The 21,421-nt window shown below is 46.9% G+C and overlaps 1 protein-coding gene across 2 annotated transcripts in view; it reads left to right on the top strand.

Annotated features, from left to right (window-relative positions):
• Positions 1-7,482: 7,482 nt before the first annotated feature.
• LOC146802376 (uncharacterized) overlaps positions 7,483-21,421 on the top strand; it is a 102,369-nt gene continuing 88,430 nt past the window's right edge. Inside the window, exon 1 of one of the 2 annotated variants that reach the window (XM_085620424.1) lies at positions 7,483-7,608. The gene's annotated coding sequence lies outside the window, so the exon portion shown is untranslated. Of the gene's footprint in view, positions 7,609-13,951; positions 14,056-21,421 lie in introns of those variants that run through there. The other variant, XM_085620425.1, reaches the window with a different exon arrangement.

Genomic DNA, 21,421 nt, shown 5'->3' with positions numbered 1-21,421 from the left:
GTGATGCTACTGCCAGACAGTGCCTACTGCTCGCTCGTGCTTGGGTCACCTCACCTCAGCCGCTTGATTTATTCAATTCAATCATCACTGAGTGAGTAAAGGTAAGACACAGGTGGAAGGGCGTGGCATTTTAACTTCTGTTTTCTGTTCCTGTCATAGAATAACTGGCCGTATATCGTCTTAGCTGCAATCCTCGACCCCACACTGAATACCCAACGAACAGCGAGTGCCCTCGGTGTAATTCCTTCTTCTCACTATGTCAATACTCCTACAGCATTTTTCGGCAATGCCATTCGCTGCCGTGCAACTATTCCACACGCCGTAACGACCCCCACTTTGTTCCACGACCATCGCTAGCTGTAAAACGCACTAGAAACTGTGAAAGAGCGGGTTGTGCATAACGAGATCAAGGATTAGACACGTCTGTACTCACTTTCAGGTCAGGAAGTCCAAGTCTGAGGCAGCAGAGGCAGTGGGAGACTTTAACCTGAGGACAGTTTTCAGTACTTGCTTGTGGTGTGGCTTTCTGTTCCCATTAATGTGGCACCGTATTCTTGCTTCCCTTACCCTTGCTATTTCTCCCATTCCTGATTCTCTAGGACTAGTGGGATTAGGCAGGTTAGATTTCCCTTACATCTTGTTTGTGCAATGCCTCCTCCTGAAGTCTGAATTACCTGCTGAGCCTCTCTGTCCTCAGAGATCCGAGAAGCAGACGAGTGGCACCTGCGTGTCTCTCTCTCTCTATCCCTTTCGCAATTCCCCCCAATATTCTTCGACTGTTGTGTGTGTGTGCGTCCGTGTATGTTTGTGTGTCAACAGACAGTGAGCGGAAGTTCCGGGATTCTCGAGGGCATTGACAGAGTGCCAACAGACTCTCAGCCCTCTCCACTGCAACACACAGCAACAGAATATAGATAGGGGCGTTGGTAAAGAGCCCTGTCCCATAGAGAAAGCGAGAAATCCTGAGTTTTAATAGGGACAACGTCATTGGTGTGGGATAACATGGACTGCCCTGTTATCATCCACTTTCGCTGGCTGCCCTTTTCTGTCTTCCTTTACCGTCACTCACTCCAGCTTGGAAATACCCGCTGCGGTTTGCAACTTCTGTTCACTGTCTCTTGGCATCATGCTCATCACTGTCATCCCACTACATCTTGCTGACAAGCGTCTGTCCCTCATCACCTTCTGCACTCTGCTGCACTTCCCTCTCTGCTGTCCACCTCTCACTTTTACTGTCTTCTTCATGTTTTGCTAGCCAGGCTGTCTTATTCCTAACGCCACACTGCACCCCAGTGTACTTAAACTGCCCGTTTGTTTCATTCCACTTCTGTCATCTGTTGCCCTCACTGCCCTCCACTTCAGTTACTGATAACCACTGCTTTACATTCCATTCACCGGGAGCATCGCCGCCAAGCACTACTCGTTATTGTCCTATTCTGCCCAATGCCGTCATCCATGGCTTCTTGATTTGCTCTGTCATGCCTTGTACCTCGCTTTCACACTGGTGTCTGGTAGATCGAAAGATGATGATTTACTAATTCGTGAGGTAGAGAAAAAAATGTAATACAGTATAAAGGCAGAGAGCGGTGAAGCGGAAAAAGGTGAGGCAGAAAGAGAGGGGAAAGGTAGAGCGTAAGCCGTGGAAGACAGCAGGAGTAAGCTTCAGCGAGGTAGAGAAGGTGTGCAATGTAAAGAGGGTGAGCAATGTAGGGAGACTAAGATGATAAAACAAGGGATACGTGAGGTATAGAAAGAGATATAGGTAGGGAGTAGACAGCGTTGTTGACAGAGAAAGAGATATACAAGACAGGGGGATAACATTCTTGCTTTCTGAAATATCCATGAAAATGCACCATTTGGCCGTTCTTTTTTCAAAATTTCCTTGGGGGGGAGAACCCCCCCAACCCCCTTGATATGTTCAAGCTCACTCGCTACGCTTGCTCAACAGAAACACGAATATTACATCAAACTGGAGAGACAAAGATGTACTGAATAGTGAAGCAATAATGTTAAACAAGTGAATAAACAACGTGCAATTATTTGTGGCGCCGAGGCCCCAACCCGTAAGAAAGTAGAATGTATGTATGTGGGGACCATGTGAACTGGAAAGAGATCCTTAGAAACAGCGTTTCTGCTTCCCCAGAGCCCTGCACCGGGTCCAAAGAACACACACAAAACCCGCCAGTAATTTTTCATGAATAACATACATCTAAGGCGGCATCTCGCCCGTGAGTGACAGCAGAGAGGGGTTTCACGGCAACGTCAGGGGGAAATCGACCTAACAAAATGTCCATCGGAGATTCTATGTAAGCCTGGGCAAAGCAGTACGCTCGCGTAGTTTGTGCTATTTCGCACTACGCAAATTGCACGTAGCACAGTGCAAACACGCGTAGCGTAGTGCAGCGGTCATTTTTTGCTTGCTCGCGGTCCTCAACGTCAAGCTGGCGACCGTGAGCAAGCAAAATGACATCCCGGCGAGACTTTTTCCTCGTTCGCGGTCAGCAACATCAAGTTGCTGATCGCGAGCGTGGAAAATAAACTTCCCGGCGAGCTTCTCAACGCGGGGAGGTCAGGTTTCTCATTGCGAGTGGTCGCGTATGCTTGCGACCGCTCGTGATGAGAAACTACCAGTCCGCGTTGAGAAACCTGCCGCTCGAGTAGAAATCTACTCAAGCGGCAGAAAACGACCGCCTGCACTGTGCAAGATGCAGTTTGCACGGATTGCACAGTGCGGACAAGCATCCGAAAGTGTGCAATCAGTGCGAACAGCATCTTGCACAGTGCACTACGCAGTTTGCTCACATAGTGCGAAGTGCACTTCGCGTAGCTACGCGTAGCGCTGCTTCGCAAACTACTCCCAGGGTTATGTTGTAACCCGAGTTCAAAGAAAAGCAGCGGAAATGTCAAGCTTGAATCTGCATTACAAATCCACAGGACTCTTATTGCAACTGTCAGTCCTCCAGTTCTTTTTTTATTATTATTAATATATGTTTATTAGTAATCAACAATTCTCCACTTGTGCGATTAGAACTAATACTGTCACTGAGGGTCACTGCACACGTCCGCCTGCTTACTAAACACGAGAACAGCTGCTTTAGAAAAGGTTGGTGTTTTACGAAACCCCTGCAGACACCAGCAGCATCCCTTGCTCGCAGCCCATGTCATATTTATGCGACATTATGTAGCGCTGGCACTAAGGTGTTAGAGCGCTTTATGTAAGACTTAGACATTACATAAGAAGACATAAATAACAATAGTCATATATATTGAGTAATTGGAGGTATCTTAGAGAAAACCCCGGCTGACCAGGTTAGAACGCCCCTGTATCAATGGTGCTACAATAACAGCACTGTTACACTGCATGACTGCCACACTGTGATAAAGGCGCTTTACCGGAAACGCATCAGCCACTGCTACAACGAGAGACTGGCCTTCCTTGGTAAGGGCACTTTACAGCAAATCCATCAGCCACTAAAAGCAGTTACATTTTGAGACTGACATTCATTGGTAAAGCCTCTTTACCAAAAACGTATCTGCCATTAATATCACTCTTACATCCTGAGATTGGCACTCCTTGGTAAAAGCACTTTACTGGACATGCACAAGCCACTAACAGCACTCTCAAATTGTGAGACTGGCAATTCTTGGTAAAGACACTACAGGAAACACATCAGCCACTATACGCACTGTCACATTGTGAGACGGAGATCTTTCAAAGGGCACTTTACGGGAAACGCTTCAGTCGCTAACAGAGGTCTTGAGCTGCACTGTTACATCGTGAGAGGGCTTTTCCTTGGTAAAGACACTTTACCGGGAACGCATCAGCCGCTAACCGCACTTTTACACTGTGAGACTGACGTTCCCTGGTAAAGGCACTTTATAGGAAACGCACTAGTCACTAACAGCACTGTTAAATAGTTTCCTTCATAAGGGCACTTTACAGGGGGAAACGTGTCAGCCACTAACAGCACTGATATACTGTGAGACTGCCATTCTATGGTAAGGGCACTTTACAAGAAACATGTCAGCCACTAACAGCACTGATATACTGTGAGACTGCCATTCTATGGTAAGAGCACTTTACAGGAAACATGTCAGCCACTAACAGCACTGATATACTGTGAGACTGCCATTCTTTGGTAAGGGCACTTGACAGGAAACATGTTGCCACTAACAGCGCTCATATACTGTGAGACTGCCATTCTATGGTAAGAGCACTTTACAGGAAACATGTCAGCCAGTAACAGCACTGATATATTGTGAGACTGCCATTCTATGGTAAGGGCACTTTACAGGAAACATGCCAGCCACTAACAGCACTGATATACTGTGAGACTGCCATTCTATGGTAAGGGCACTTTACAGGAAACATGTCAGCCACTAAAAGCTCTAATATACTTTGAGACTGCCATTCTATGGTAGGGGCACCTTACAGGAAACATGTCAGCCACTAACAGCACTGATATACTTTGACACTGCCATTCTATGGTAGGGGCACTTTACAGGAAACATCTCAGCCACTAACAGCACTGATATACTGTGAGATTGCCATTCTTTGGTAAGGGCACTTTACAGGAAACGCATCAGCCAGGAACACCACTGTTACACCGTGAGACTGACATTTATTGGTAAAGGCACTTTACAGGAAACGCACTAGTCACTAACAGCACTCTTACATTGTAAAACTGGCATTCATTCCTCCCCAAGGACGCTTTACAGGAGGAGACATGTCAGCCACTAACAGCACTGATCTACTGTGAGACTGACATTCTATGGTAAGGGCACTTTACAGGAAACATGTCAGCCACTAACAGCACTGATATACTGTGAGACTGACATTCTATGGTAAGGGCACTTGATAGGAAACATGCCAGCCACTAACAGCCCTGATATACTGTGAGACTGCCATTCTATGGTAGGGGCACTTTACAGGAAACATGCCAGCCAGTAACAGCACTGATATACTGTGAGACTGCCATTCTATGGTAGGGGCACTTTACAGGAAACATGCCAGCCAGTAACAGCCCTGATATACTGTGAGACTGCCATTCTATGGTAGGGGCACTTTACAGGAAACATGCCAGCCAGTAACAGCACTGATATACTGTGAGACTGCCATTCTATGGTAAGGGCACTTAACAGGAAATATGCCAGCCAGTAACAGCACTGATATACTGTGAGACTGCCATTCTTTGGTAAGGGCACTTTACAGGAAACGTGTCAGCCACTAACAGCACTGATATACTGTGAGACTGTCATTCTTTGGTAAGGGCACTTTACAGGAAACGTGTCAGCCACTAACAGCACTGATATACTGTGAGACTGTCATTCTATGGTAAGAGCACTTGACAGGAAACATGTCAGCCACTAACAGCACTGATATATTGTGAGACTGCCATTCTATGGTAAGGGCACTTTACAGGAAACATGCCAGCCACTAACAGCACTGATATACTGTGAGACTGCCATTCTATGGTAAGGGCACTTTACAGGAAACATGTCAGCCACTAAAAGCTCTAATATACTTTGAGACTGCCATTCTATGGTAGGGGCACCTTACAGGAAACATGTCAGCCACTAACAGCACTGATATACTTTGACACTGCCATTCTATGGTAGGGGCACTTTACAGGAAACATCTCAGCCACTAACAGCACTGATATACTGTGAGATTGCCATTCTTTGGTAAGGGCACTTTACAGGAAACGCATCAGCCAGGAACACCACTGTTACACCGTGAGACTGACATTTATTGGTAAAGGCACTTTACAGGAAACGCACTAGTCACTAACAGCACTCTTACATTGTAAAACTGGCATTCATTCCTCCCCAAGGACGCTTTACAGGAGGAGACATGTCAGCCACTAACAGCACTGATCTACTGTGAGACTGACATTCTATGGTAAGGGCACTTTACAGGAAACATGTCAGCCACTAACAGCACTGATATACTGTGAGACTGACATTCTATGGTAAGGGCACTTGATAGGAAACATGCCAGCCACTAACAGCCCTGATATACTGTGAGACTGCCATTCTATGGTAGGGGCACTTTACAGGAAACATGCCAGCCAGTAACAGCACTGATATACTGTGAGACTGCCATTCTATGGTAGGGGCACTTTACAGGAAACATGCCAGCCACTAACAGCCCTGATATACTGTGAGACTGCCATTCTATGGTAGGGGCACTTTACAGGAAACATGCCAGCCACTAACAGCCCTGATATACTGTGAGACTGCCATTCTATGGTAGGGGCACTTTACAGGAAACATGCCAGCCAGTAACAGCACTGATATACTGTGAGACTGCCATTCTATGGTAAGGGCACTTAACAGGAAACATGCCAGCCAGTAACAGCACTGATATACTGTGAGACTGCCATTCTATGGTAAGGGCACTTAACAGGAAATATGCCAGCCAGTAACAGCGCTCATATACTGTGAGACTGCCATTCTATGGTAAGAGCACTTTACAGGAAACATGTCAGCCAGTAACAGCACTGATATACTGTGAGACTGCCATTCTTTGGTAAGGGCACTTTACAGGAAACGTGTCAGCCACTAACCGCACTGATATACTGTGAGACTGTCATTCTATGGTAAGAGCACTTGACAGGAAACATGTCAGCCACTAACAGCGCTCATATACTGTGAGACTGCCATTCTATGGTAAGAGCACTTTACAGGAAACATGTCAGCCAGTAACAGCACTGATATACTGTGAGACTGCCATTCTATGGTAAGAGCACTTTACAGGAAACATGTCAGCCACTAACAGCACTGATATATTGTGAGACTGCCATTCTATGGTAAGGGCACTTAACAGGAAATATGCCAGCCAGTAACAGCACTGATATACTGTGAGACTGCCATTCTATGGTAAGAGCACTTGACAGGAAACATGCCAGCCACTAACAGCACTGATATACTGTGAGACTGCCATTCTATGGTAAGAGCACTTGACAGGAAACATGTCAGCCACTAACAGCCCTGATATACTGTGAGACTGCCATTCTATGGTAGGGGCACTTTACAGGAAACATGCCAGCCAGTAACAGCACTGATATACTGTGAGACTGCCATTCTATGGTAAGGGCACTTAACAGGAAATATGCCAGCCAGTAACAGCACTGATACACTGCGAGACTGCCATTCTTTGGTAAGGGCACTTTACAGGAAACGTGTCAGCCACTAACAGCACTGATATACTGTGAGACTGCCATTCTATGGTAAGAGCACTTGACAGGAAACATGCCAGCCACTAACAGCACTGATATACTGTGAGACTGACATTGTATGGTAAGGGCACTTTACAGGAAACACGAAACGCATCACCGAGGACAGGGACAGCTTAGCGAGAACCCTCTCTCTGCACGGCTGCCTGCAGAAATGGACGTTTATAGCAACCTGCAAACCACGACGAAAAGTCCTTGCCTTTTTTAATTTTTAACAGAGTGATTTTTTTTTAATTTCTTTGTTGTAGCCACCACCTAGCAACGTACAGAATGCAACTAAAACGAGATTCTGTGTTTTTATCGTCCCATCTCCTGCGGTAGAGGTCCGTCTAGGTTTCTGCTTTTCCAAAAAGCTAATAATTTAACGGAGGTAAGTGCAACTGGCCACCTTTAAGTTAAAACGATGCAACGACGCACGGTGCTAGATGTTGCTGTCAGTATTTTTTAGAACCGGGATTTGGTCGATGTACAATCATTGGTGCCTGCCGCTATCTCGCATGTTTTTAATTAGTCGAATGAGTAATTGTAAAAAGTTTAACATCTCTTTGCACAACCTTTGCCTAGATTAAACATCAAGCTGCTAAAAGATATTTAAAAGAACGTTCTAGAATAGTTGGCACCATTTACTACGTGCGTTGTGTAAGAATGTCAACCGTCGCCCTGGCCTGCCTTTGGGGTTCTCGATGCGGCGATATTTTTGGCTACTTTAATAGAGTGAAACAACGGCTGAATTATTGCACTACAATCGTCGTACATAGATTGAGGACGACAGCGTTCTCGCAGGGTGAGAGGAAGGGTTTACTATGAAGCTAAACCGAGTATAATTCTGTTACGCAAAAGTTGCCTTATGTTCACAGTTACATATTAGGACTAAAATGCCTGTACGTATCCTTTTATGTATATGGTATTTCTATAGTGCCAACATAGCCAAAAGGCAGCAGAGAGCCTTACAGGGCAAACCACAGGCAGAAAGTCAATGAGTGAAAAGAAAGGCAGCTGGTTTGTGGAATGTTAATGCATTGTGATGCGGGAGAGAGAGAGACACACAGACTGACTAGGGTGACCAAATGGCATTGGTGCAAATTTAGGACGATGAGTGTAAAACTTCATGACAAAGGGTCAAAATTCAGGACAAAAATTCAGGACAGGAGGTCAAAATTCAGGACAAAACTTAGGGACAAAAGGTAAGTTTTACAGACACATCAGAGGAGGTCGCGCAATACTATATAAGTAAGCCCATCCAGATCCAAACCTATTCAATCATTTGCAAACCTATCCATCATGTGTCCTTCCATCCATCATTTCACTCATCCATCCCTCCATCCACCCTTTCACTCATCCATCCACTCTACCACCCATTTATCCACTCTCTCCGTCAACCCTTTCGCTTAGCCATCCTTCCTTCCATCCATCCACTCACCCATCCATCTACTCATTCACTCATGAATCCATCCATTGACCCTATCACTCATCCATCCTTTCTCTCATCCATCTACCCTTTCACTCCTTCACTCATCTATCCATCCTTTTGTCCATCTACCCTCCCTTTCACTCACTCATCCACCCTTTCACTCATATGTCCATCCATTCACCCTTCCACTTATCAATTCATCAATCCATCCATCATTTCACTCATCCACTCACTCACTTGCCCATTATCCACCCTTTCACTCATCCATCTATTTACCTTTTCTCTCATCCATCCATCCATCCATCCTTCAACTCACTCATCCATCTAACCATCCTCTCTCATTATCCATCCATTCAACCTTTCATTCATCCATTCACCCTTTCACTATCCCATCCAGCCACCCACCCACCCACCCATCCCATAACTTACTCACTCGCCCACCTTTTCATATTAATTATGAGCTGAGCCTTTGTCTGCAGAGTTGCAGACAGAAGAGGCCAATCAAGAGCTTCAACCTTGCTGTAGTTCCGAAAGCAAGGGGTGGGGTGGGGGTAGGGTTCACTATGCCCCTGAACATAGGCAATCTGAGTCAGGAGTCATGCATGATGCACAGTGCCAGGCCATGAGGTGACTGTGACATGGTGTTGTTTCCAGGGCTTTAAGTGGGATGAAAAAAACTGTGGGGCCCCTCCAAAGGGGGTGTTCGATGTAATTAAGGGCGTGTCTTAAAACACATATGCTAAACATCTGTGCTTAGTATAGTGTACCGCCCGACTGGTATTTTGCCTCTTCTGTCATTGTACCAGATATATAACACAAAAAAGTAACGTTACACCTGCAACAATCCAGAACTATTGGCTTTGTCAATGGTTGTTAGTTGCACAAAATAAAGAAGCAGCAACCATGGCTTCGCTGAATATAATATTAAAAATGCATCAGTTCTAAAACGAGACTGTGGAAGAACTCCAGCGCCTTCTTTTTTACTTCTTTCACCAGTTTCTTTTCTTGAAATGGATTCTCACGTAGCAGTAGTGGCATTTTTGCACATTTCTTCCATCTGACAGAATGTCCTGCCCTAGACAGAGGCTGGGGGAGGCGTTCATATGCTTTAACAGCCCAGACTGGCCCATCGTCATTCTGTATGTGGCTATCATCAGCCACATACAGAATGGCAAAGGGCAGGGTGGGGCTGCTCTTGTGCTCCGAGGAGGAGTGCAAGACGGCCCCATCAGGGAGTTGAGGATTCATGCAGGGGTACAGTGCTGTTCCCCAATGACCAAAATTACAGACAAAAGGTGTCCGTAAAAGGGATCCTCACGGACAACGGACGTGAGGTCCAAATTACGGACGGTCTGTGAAATTTACGGACAGTTGGTCACCCTAAGACTGACTAGGAGGTACCCTCGAATGGGTATTCACCCAAATGTTTGTAACAACAAAGAGCTCCTCCTTCCTCAAGAAAGCATAATACAAAGTGAATGAAATATACATTATTCTGTTCATTTGCAATATTTTGTTTAGGCGGGATCTGCTTCACACATCGGCTTGAAGCTGGCTTTAAAAGCACCATTTGTTTTCTTTTTGTGAAGGATAAAACATGATTCATTGTGTAGGAAATATTTGTAAAGGGTTTTACGTCATGAACTACTCTGAGATAGCCATTTCCACCAGGCAGCAGTACCTCATTGTTATGTTATGTTATGTTAGAAAAACTTCTATAGCGCACGACTCACCCGGGGGCATCTCGGCGCTTGCTAAAGTTATCCCACAAAAGACTGGAGGGGAACAGGTGATGTTTGTTTAAAAAAGGAAAGCTTTCAATTGTTTCCTAAAGGTGGAATACACTGTAATTCTACGAAGAAAATCTGGAAGCTCATTCCAGTATCTAGGCGGCAAGTATGAAAAGGACTTTCTTCCAGAGCGGCATATCTGATGCGTGGCACTTGTAAAAGAGCCCGCGTACCTGACCGCAGATTTCTAATAGGAGCATGCTTAACAAGTCTCTTTTGAAGATAACTAGGGCCTCTACCATTAAGTGCCGAATACGTAAGGCAGCAGATCTTAAAAAAACGATCTTTTTCTCACTGATAGCCAGTGGAGTTCTCGAAGCAAAGGGCCCGATGCGGAACCTGCTGGGCAGTTCATAACCATCCTAGCTGCCGTATTTTGAATGACCTGTAGTTTACTCAACAAGGTCTCTCCTGCCCCTGCCAGTAGGTCATTGCCATAGTCCAGGCGACTGATGACCATCGCCTGGACCAAGGTTTTAGAATGGCTAGTGGGCAGAAAAGGAAGAATTTTACGCAACAAACGCAGGCTATAATAGCAAGAGCTCGTAGTCGCAGCTATGTGGTCCCTCATAGATAGAGCCTGATCTAATTTTAGACCCAGGTTTTTTACACATAGAGTCGAAATAGGGACAATTCCCAATTTGGCCGGCCACCAGTCATCTGACCAGCTGACAGTTGCTTTACCTATCAGCATTAGCTCGGTCTTGCCAGGGTTCAGCTGGAGACAGTTCCGAGACATCTAATTCGAAATTTCGAGCATTCCTCTGGCAAATCGAGCTTTCTCTGCAACTAAGTCCACGCCAACCGGGAAGATGAGCTGAGTATCATCAGCATAAGAGATGATTTCAAAGCCCAATTTTTCCACTATTCCAGCTAACGGAGACATATAGATATTAAATAGGGTCTGACTTAGGCATGATCCCTGGGGTACGCCTTTGTCTAAAGAGATCGAATCTGACAAGTGTGGCCCGAGCATGATGGTCTGAGATCTACCGGTCATAAAATTACGTAGCCAGTTTAAGGCTCTACCCTGAATACCACAGGATTCCAGTCTCTCCGCTAGCACTTTGTGGGAGATGGTATTGAAGGCTGCGGAGAGATCCAGCAGAATCAGTATTGCCGAGCCCCCTACATCCATTTGTAACCTAAGCAAATCCGTAACTGCCACAATTGCAGTCTCGGTGCTGTAGCCCGGTCGAAAACCCGATTGTGAAGGGTCCAGTATTTCATTTGATTCTAGATATTGACTTAGTTGTTTATTTACCATACCTTCCAGTACTTTTCCCAATAGAGGCAGAAGAGAGATCGGACGATAATTGCCAAGTTCCTGCGGATCAGCCGTAGGTTTCTTCAAGATGGGACGCACAAAAGCCTCCTTCCATTTTTTAGGGATATTCCCCGATTGAATGGATAGGTTGTATAGTTGGAGAATAACAGGCGCACAACTGGCTGCTAACATAGCCATCGTTTTGGGAGGGCAAAGATTAGTTGGTGAGCCAGATTTGGCTGAAGCGAGTGCATTGGAGACTTCCTCGATTGTAATTGGGGTAAAACACTCCAAAGTGCAGCCTGTCCTTCTTTCCAGCTCCCTACAACCAGAAGCACCATGGGATGGCGCATTTTGAGATGGAAAATTTGCATAGATTCTGGAAATCTTGTCTTGAAAGTAACTAGCTAACTGGTTACAAAAATCCTGTGTTTCCACAGGGGATTGACTGCTGGCTCGAGGAGATAGAAATTCTTTAACTATAACAAAGAGCGCCTTAGGAGTATTTGCCGCGCCTTCAATTTGATTGAAAATAAATTGGCGTCTTGCCCGTTTTATATAGCCTTCTATCTTGGATTTCTTTGCTGACACGCCAGACTCTTTCTAATCCTTTACATTTAGATTTTTCGGACCTAAGCTCAGTGGTGTACCAGAGGGCAGACGGGCGGTTTGACCGCAAAGTCATGTTCTTTTTAGGAATGACTGCAACCAAGGCAGTAGAGAACGCCCTATTGAAGTCCTCTAACGTTAGCACTTTACCCATCTCCATTTTTTCTTTCTCTAGGTGAAAGGCCTCCTCAAAGCCTTCAACTGTGAGATTACGCCAAGATCTGCGCTTTAACTGTTTCTTTGCCAGACTCGAGGAGGTAGATTTAGGGCAGCCCCATTCGACCGCAAAGTTAACCATCGCCTGGTCTGACTATATAAGCGGCTCTGGAGGGCTACAAACTAAGTTGTTTATGTTGGCAAAAATTAGATCTAGCGTGTGACCAGCATTATGAGTCGGCCCAATCACTCTTTGGGTCAGGCCAAGCAACTCCAGGGCAGACATGAGATGGTCCACCTCCGGACTCATAAGGTCTTCCCCATAGAAGTTAAAATCTCCCAATAGGAACTTATTTGCGGCGAGCACATGCATAGCAATTAGTTCGATCGGTTTGTCTGTAAACCCAGACTTCGAGCCCGGTGGACGATATAGTAGGGCTCCATTTCAACTATCAGTGGGGGAAGTAACAATTTTAAAAATACCTATTTCCATGTTGTCATTTATAAATGTAGATATCCAATTTATTTTGAGGTGCTTTTTATGAGCTATAGCAATCCCCCCACCCATCTTACCTTCTCTGTCCAGATGCAAAAGAGAATATTTCTCTGGAATGGCCATTACTATCAATGGATAGTTAGTGGAATTTAGCCATGTTTCCGTGAGAAAACATATATCTGAGGAGTGCGATGCAATCATATCCCAGATTTCAAAGGGGTGCTTCGCGAGAGATCTCACGTTGCATAGTATACACTTTAGCCCACTCGTTTTTTTCTCCGTAAAGTTGTTTCTAATCCCAGGATCCTTTATTGACTGGGCTCCTTGAAATTGGCAGTGCCTATAGGCCTCAGGGCCTTCGAAGCAGCCCGGGAATTTCTGTTGGCAACAGAGATGGTTCTGGTATTTGGCTAACTCCCATCCCCTGAGTTTCCGTAGGTCACAACCCGTGTAGGAGATACGGGATAGAGGGGGACAGTTTACCTCGACTTGGGCCGGGTGGGTGGTCTCTGGGCTCGTCCGGACGCGGACGGGCTTGCCTTAGGCGCGCCCGCTGCGTGCGTACGCTGTGCGTACGCCCTGACGTGCTCATTTATACTGGAGTAATTACCCTCAACTAGCCCGCCACCCTTCTTTCCCAGCAAGATGGCAGCGCCTTCCCCCTGCTGCCTCCGATGTGAAACCGGCACCTTCACCGCCCCCTCACCTGACTTGGCTGGATACGGTGCGTGAGGTGAGATAAACATACAGCCTATCTAATATGGCACGCTAACTAAGAAACAAAGTAAGTAAGTTAAAAAAACCACACTAGTTAAAAAAAACATGTAAGTTCCGGATGGAAGTGTGGCATACGCATGAGAACAGTAGTGCAACACATTCAGAAACACTTCTCCCGGCTTCCGCCTCAGGAGAAAGTAAGCTGACGCGTGCGCCCTGACCACGCCCCTTTATACCGGAGTAATTCCCCTCAACTAGCCCACCACCCTTCTTTCCCAGCAAGATGGCCGAGCCTTCCCCCTGCTGCCTCCGATGTGAAACCGGCACCTTCACCGCCCCTTCACCTGACTTGGCTGGATACAGCGCGTGAGGTGAGATAAACAAACAGCCTATCTAATATGGCACGCTAACTAAGAAACAAAGTAAGTAAGTTAAAAAACCACACTAGTTAAAAAACCTTGTAAGTTCCGGATGGAAGTGTGGCATAAGCAAGAGAACAGTAGTGCAACACATTCAGAAACACTTCTCCCGTCTTCCGCCTCAGGAGAAACTAAGCTGTCCTTTAACCGTATTCCTGCCATCAGACAGTGATTAGTAATACTGTTCCTGGCTAAGGGCACAACTAAACCCAAAGTTTGGGGGGGCAGAGGGCGAGATACGATTTAGAATAGTGGGGGCAGAGCCAGCTTCAGAGGCTGAGTGAAAATTTAGATTTCCTAGTAATTTATTAAGGAAAGTCTTAATTTTATTAAAGACACAGACGCAAGTATTATGCTATCTTAACTTGCTTTCATTCAATAGAAACAGCCAAGATAAAGATAAAAACGTCAAATCCCATGAGGCTTGGGGACTACAAACTTAATGATCACTAACCAATAGCCCAACAGTACACCATATAACGACCTGTTTGACATCGAACAGCCCACTTTTCTTGAGTTAGAAGTTAGAAAGGACCAAAAAATAAAGGAAAAATGAATAACACAATGAAACAAGCCACAGTTAACATAAACAGTTCCTGGCAAGAGTTCATGAAAGCAAATCGCCAAGAAGAATCCAAGGAAGCACATATCCAAGTGGCGATGCAGAAGAGTAAGTAACAGTTGAAGGTTCCACTTGAGCCAACACATCTTTAGGAGGGGAAGGTGGCAATGTTAAAGACGCTGTTAGGCAGGAAAAATAAACATATGTTACTAAGGGCCCCATTAGCATGCCCGCCATACCCTCGGGAAACGGGACCACCCGCTGAGGGTGCGGCGGTCCTGCACTTCCGATTAGGATGCGCCCGCCACACTGGCGGGCGCATGGCACATCTGCAACATTGCGGTGGGCGGTGCATAGGGCACCGCCTGCCGCAGTGCCACAAAGGCAGGTTGTGCGTTTCAATGCACAACGTGACAGGCACCGTGTGGTGCCTGCCACGTTGTTCATTGAAAGGCAGGGGCATGTGCCCCCCCAGAATCCCTGGGGGCCCGCTACGGGCCCCCAATGGCGAAAACCGCCAGCCTTTCCGTGGCGGCGTTGCCGCCACGGAAAGGCAACACCCCGCCTGCATACTAATATGGATGGCGGTGTCTACCAGACACCGCCACCATATTAACTGCTTTTCCGCCCGGGCGGATTGCCTACCGGCGGAAAAGCGGCGGACGTTCTTCCTGTCTGCCAGGGTCCTCCCCGCCATGGCGGGGGGAATTCATATGCGGGCGGGGGGAATTCATATGCGGGCGGTGGTTTTCTGCGGGCGGATCGCCACCGCCATACAGGCAGTGGCGATCCGCCCGATATCTTAATGAGCCCCTAAGTGTTCAGGTGGGATAATACTCGCCTCCATGTATTTAAAAAAATTAAGACTTTCCTCAGTGGTGTAGCGGGGCGGGGGCGGCCTGTGCGGGCGCCACTCTTTTTGGGGGCAGTGGAGTTGAGGAAGTCATATCTATTGACTACCCCCATACACCTGCCCCCCCCCTCCCCCCAAAACAGAGTATAATTCTGTTACGCAGTTGCCTTATGCTCACAGATCCATATTAGGGTAGGGAGGGCGAGAGAGAGAGAGAGACTCGTTTTAAAAGCACAGCTTGTTTTCTTTTTGTGAAGGATAAAACATGATTCATTATGTAGGAAATATTTGTAAAGGGTTTTACGTCAAACTCATCATGCGCTACTCCGAGATAACCATTTCCACCATGCAACAGTACCTCATTCAGGGTCCTGTGTGTTCCCATGCGCGACACAGCCATGTAGTCTGAGAGGGAGTATCCTCCAGGGGCAAGATTTAGAGGTGATCCCAGCTGGTGACCTGAGGCCTGGGGACACTGGCAGCTGAGTGCATTGTACTAAGTGCATTCTTCTAAAATGGCCCTTGCCAGGAGCAGGGCTGAACAGATGCTGGGGGCAGAAGGGGCATACCATTCTCCATCAGCCGCACCTTTGGTAGTCTATCGATAGTCTTGGTTCAGGGTAGAAGGGTACGCAACTGTCCACCAGCCCTACCTCTTGTGCAGTCGGTCGGAATTTCAGCATTAGGGGCAGGGGACTCTTCAATGACCTATTGAACAGGATTGTAGTTGCAATATTATACTTCTTATGACCCCTGCGGAGTCGTTGACGTGCTTTATGCTGAGCAGCAGGTTGGTGGCGCTCAAGGTTAATGGTTAATCCAGTGGTTACTGGTTATTGTTAGTTATAGGGATTAGTCTTGTGCGCACAAGAAAATCATTCCATGCATTTACTATAGTTTCCTTGTGCTAGATTGAATGAATAGAAATGAGATGTTATTGTGCCAGGATAGTCCTTGATGGTGGGTGAGAGCTCACCGAGGGGCCAGATTTGCAATGCTCTTTACTGACCCTGCCTGCTGTTCTGCACAATAAAACTTGCGTGAACCAAATGCAACTGGCCAAGGTGGCACATTGTAGGCGAGTGGCGGAAACACATACACCAGACTTCTGAGGGAGGTCGTCCTCATCATCTTTCTCTCAAGGAGAAGGAGAAGCTAGTGGAAGGGCGACCTGCATTAACGATCTCAAACAGGCTTCCGTGGGTAACTGGCATTTAGCAGTCAGTATGAATGTGCCAGTCTCCTCTGGCAGTGTCCTCAGTAGTGTGTGTGGGTTAATGTGTCCTCCCCTGCAGTCTAAAGCCCATGCAGGGTGCTTCTCGCAGCTTTGTACTAAGAGAATGCAGTTGGTGACATCTTCATGTGGTTGGAGCGTGCCTGCCCTGGGTGCGGGCGGGAGCTGCGTTTCTTTTTTTTTTTTTTTTTTTTGAAACCGTTTATTACAAAGTTCAAAGAATATACAAAGATGGGCCTACAACCTTCAGGCCGGCCGCTAGCAAACAAGAGGAGCATAAGATACACACAGTAGAACGCAGGCAGCGGCAAAGGGAAACATACAGGAGTTAGCCGCGTTGATGGCCACACCATACGGACCCCACATGACGGTTTCTTTTAAACATAAATAACAACAAACAAAATCCAACCACAAGGCAACCCACGATCGAAAACAGCAGCATGTGCTCCCCTAGAAGGGGGACCCTACCAAACCATAGGAGTATCAAGGGGGGGGGAGAAGGTTAGAACAGGGACTGGGTGGACTCAGTGCCCGGTACCGGAGAGCTAAACCGGCTAAGGGGACGGGGCAGGCGATGGATCGGGCAATAACGGCGGGGCGCAGATTCCACCACGGTAGGCATTCCAGGGGCCCCACACTTTCACCCATGTCCCAGGCTTACCTCTCGCTACATACACCACCTTTTCCCGAAACATGCACCAGTCCATATTTTCCTTCCAGGCCGAAACAGTCGGGGGCCTCTGGGAACCCCACAGTTGAGCAATATCGCGCTTGGCCACCATATATCCCAGAGTCACCCACCACGTCTGTGGCGCCGAATAGTCGGTTGGTTCCCACACGTTCAACAGGCATCTCCTCGGGGAGCTGCGTTTCTACAGCTCTGTTCAGCTATACCTACACGGCTCTCCAATGCAGTGTTTTATTGCCAATTGTTAGTGGGTACACAGTTGTGTTTCGAAATGTCACAACAGTTTTACTGTTGTTATTATCAAGCTAGATATTACCATGATGTGCAAAATGCCCATAGATGGGTGTGAGGGAAGGGATGTTTACTCTTTGGTGCATGTTTGGAAGGGCGTGGCTGCACACTAATTGCTGCTGCATGCACAAGTAGAGTTGCCATCGGGCCTCTTCTTTTAGAAATTTGCTGTTAGTCCCCTAAAACCGGGACTTTCCCTCCATGTGTGTGAGACATAGATGTTGAATATATATGTTCACAGTATTCATTTGTAGCGGAGTAAGCGTGAAGCATATTTGCTGTGCTTGTCTGTGGTAGCCCAGGAATCCATTTTGGATCTCCTGTGTGCAAATGGTACACAAGAAAGAGGTCGGATGGAGCCTATCAGGCAGCAATGTGAATTGCAAGGTTCCTGTAAGGCATTCCTGATGTCCTTTGAAATGAACCAAGCTCTAGGAGACGGAGGGGCCCCTTGAATTGTACCAACAGTCCTTGCCTCCATCCAGCTCCTTTCTTCCTCAGAGGTGTTCCCTACAATGGGTTGGCAGGTTGCTGAATGAGTAAGCCTGTCCCTCTTTTGTCTCTTAGTTTTTAGTCCCTTTTACAGGGAGATTCCAACCCCAATACTCTTTCTGCTGACACTAGAGTACAAAGACTATGGTTTGACCAGTCTGGAAGGAATACACAAAAAGTCAGAAATTTCCTTAAATCATTCCCTGAGCTGGACCTGTGGATTACACAATCTCTGTCTGCAAACTCTGGGGTGGGAGGGGGGGGGGGGGGATTTACTAAGATTTATGCCTTATTTGTGTAACAAAAGTGATGCAAATCGGTGCAAAATCTCTTTCCCATTTACTTTCCAGCGCTGAACTTGTTTAGCGCTGGAAATAATGCTTTGCATAACTTAGCGCCAAGAGGGCATACCATGGGCGTTCCTATGCAACCTCCCAAGGTTTCTGATGCTAAACCCAATGTACTAAATAAAGCAGACAAGGTTTAGTGTCAGAAAACTGCACCCTTTTGAAGTAGGCACCAGGAAGGAGAAATGCTTTAATTTCTCCTTCCTTTTCCGACTTTGTACGTGGCGTAAAGACTACTTTCGCGAGGCAGCCATCCTCTCGAACAAACTCCTCCAAAGAGGTTATCCACCACAATTGGTTTCCCGGGCTCGTAAAAGAGTTTGGTACTGTCACTGAGACAGGGCCAGATTGGGAACCAAAACCGGCCCTGACAAAGTGCTCGGCGCCCCCCCCCCCCCCGGGGGGTTGGGGGAGCAGCCGAGCTCTTTGCCAGGGCCGCTTTTTTGGCCGATTTTGTTACAGGGCTGATTTTGCAGCTACGGCCCCCAGGGGCCCAAAACCGGCTCCCACCCATGTCCGGCCCTGCACCGAGAACAGTTCCTTATGCCCCAGAACAGAAAAGCCAACACTCGGATTCCTTTTGTCACCATGTTCAGTCCTTGCAGTAATCAGGTCAGCAAGATCATCAAAAAAACTGGTCTATACTGAGAACACATGAACCATTCCAACAACCCCACTCTTCTCATATAAAAGAGGCGACAACCTCTCCAACCATCTCGTTCATGCGATCACATGGCCCACAAAACCAAGCCTACAGGTATCTATTACTGCCACATGGGGCCTCCCACCCATCATTGGACAATACAGATGCCAGAACTGTGTGGTCTTGTCTCATGTTGCCTTACATTGAACACTAAGGAATTTACCACCAACAACATGGCCCACAAACTAAAAACCTTCATCAATTGCCATTTCTAGTAACGTGATCTACGCTATCCGCTGTCCCTGCAACCTGATCTATATTGGCCAAACAATCCAAATGGTCAAGCAGCGAATAATCCAGCACAAGAGCCGCATTCACTGTAAGGTCATGACCGCCCGTTGGTGTCCCTCCACATCGAGAAGCAACACAGTGAATTGGAAATTACATGGCAGGTAATTGACCAACCATCACTACCCACCAGGGGCAGCAATCTTCAACTACTACTGAATAGGAGTGAATGCAAATGGATCACCAGATGCAATTCTGTGAACCTTGGACTAGACACCATTGAGGAATGGAACAGTACCGTCCAATTATAACTCTTAAATTTGCTTCTGCCTAGAGATCACCAGATCCTTGGCTGTCCCCATTGTTACCCCCAGCCCCGGACCATCAATTCATCTGGGCCCCCTTCATTAAATAAAATAACCTGCTTGTTCTGCCACATCCCGCTGCTCTATGTCCTATAGATTGAGCCCTCCACCTCATTATGAGCTTAATTGGGATGTACCACAGTTATCCGTTTGTGCCCACATCATTCTATTACATGGAACTGGCAAGGTCTTTGTTTATCCATTGCTTTCACTTTGTATATATGTATAATTGATGTTTTCCAACTGAGTGTTTTTTACATTTTTTTAAACATTGTTTATTTGTCAAAAAACACATAAAGAGCGGAGCTCTGTAACCCAGAAACTTCCGTAGCATCAACATACATTATCATGACTCTTTGTCTTATACACAAAAGAACTTAAAAGGCATTGCAGTTGAATCAAAACATAAGAAAAAAATCATACTAACCCCCCCACCCCTATCGCACTGTTGACCCCGCAAGAGCAATATATACAGTGAAAGCCACGATCCAACGCTCACTACATGTCACCCCCAAGAAGCCGCTATCCCACCACATGTCCACAAAGAACACCTCAGAGAAGCGGGGAGAAATTAGAGCCTGTCTGGGAACTGGGAAGGGGCAGGTTCCAATTCCAGGCCCGATAGTCAGCCCAGTGTTTCCAGATTTTGTAGTGTTTGCCAGGACACCCCTTATCGACAAAAATAGGAGCCTCTAAGCCCATACAAAAATCTAGGCCATTCTTCCAAGAAGAGACAGAGGGCGCAACTGTCGCCTTCCAGGCCCTGGCGATGTCTCGCTTAGCCTGTGTAAAACCTAAGAGCATAAGATGACACTTATAAACATTGCCCCCAATACCTTCCATGACATGCAAGAGAACCAGCTTGGGTGAACGGGGAAGATCCCAACCCAGAACCTCCGATAGGCAGGTCATTACTCGCCTCCAGAACCGCGCTAGCGCGGAACAGTCCCATAGTGAAGCAAGGTGCCCTCCTCATGCGCACAGCGAAGACACACTGGGGAAGCAACCAAACCCGCCCTATACAGCCTGACTCTAGTATAGTATGCCCTGTGGAGGTATTTAAACTGGATAATCCGTAGGCTCATTGCAATGGCTGCTCCACATGGGGAGGCCATGGCCTCCGTCCAATCCTCCTCCTCCAATGAGCCCACATCACCCTCCCAGGCCTCCCGGGGGGATGCTGCAAGGACAGGGAGCTGTGTGTGACCAAGGACTGATACATTTTGAAGATCTTGTGATCCTGCAGATCTCCCATGAACACTTTAGCTTCCACCGGACTGAATTTCGCCAGTGCCTCCAGTCCCAACAGGTTGGCGGAGATAGCGTGTCGAAATTGGAGATATTAAAAAAATTGGGAGCATGGCATTTGAAAATCTTTTTGCATATCCTGGAACGATTTCAAGACGGAGCCCCGCATTACATCTCCCAAGGTAGAGATCCCGATTGTGTCCCAGTCGCGGAATCCAGGCAAGGTCGCCAACTGTGGCAGGCGTCCATTATGCCATAGAGGGGTCTTCCGGGTCAAGCGGTTCCACCAGCCCATCCTCCGCAACGC

This window comes from Triturus cristatus, chromosome 8, assembly GCF_964204655.1.
Source record: "Triturus cristatus chromosome 8, aTriCri1.1, whole genome shotgun sequence".
Classification (NCBI taxonomy): Eukaryota; Metazoa; Chordata; class Amphibia; order Caudata; family Salamandridae; genus Triturus; species Triturus cristatus.
This window is presented reverse-complemented; position numbering and strand designations above follow the sequence as displayed.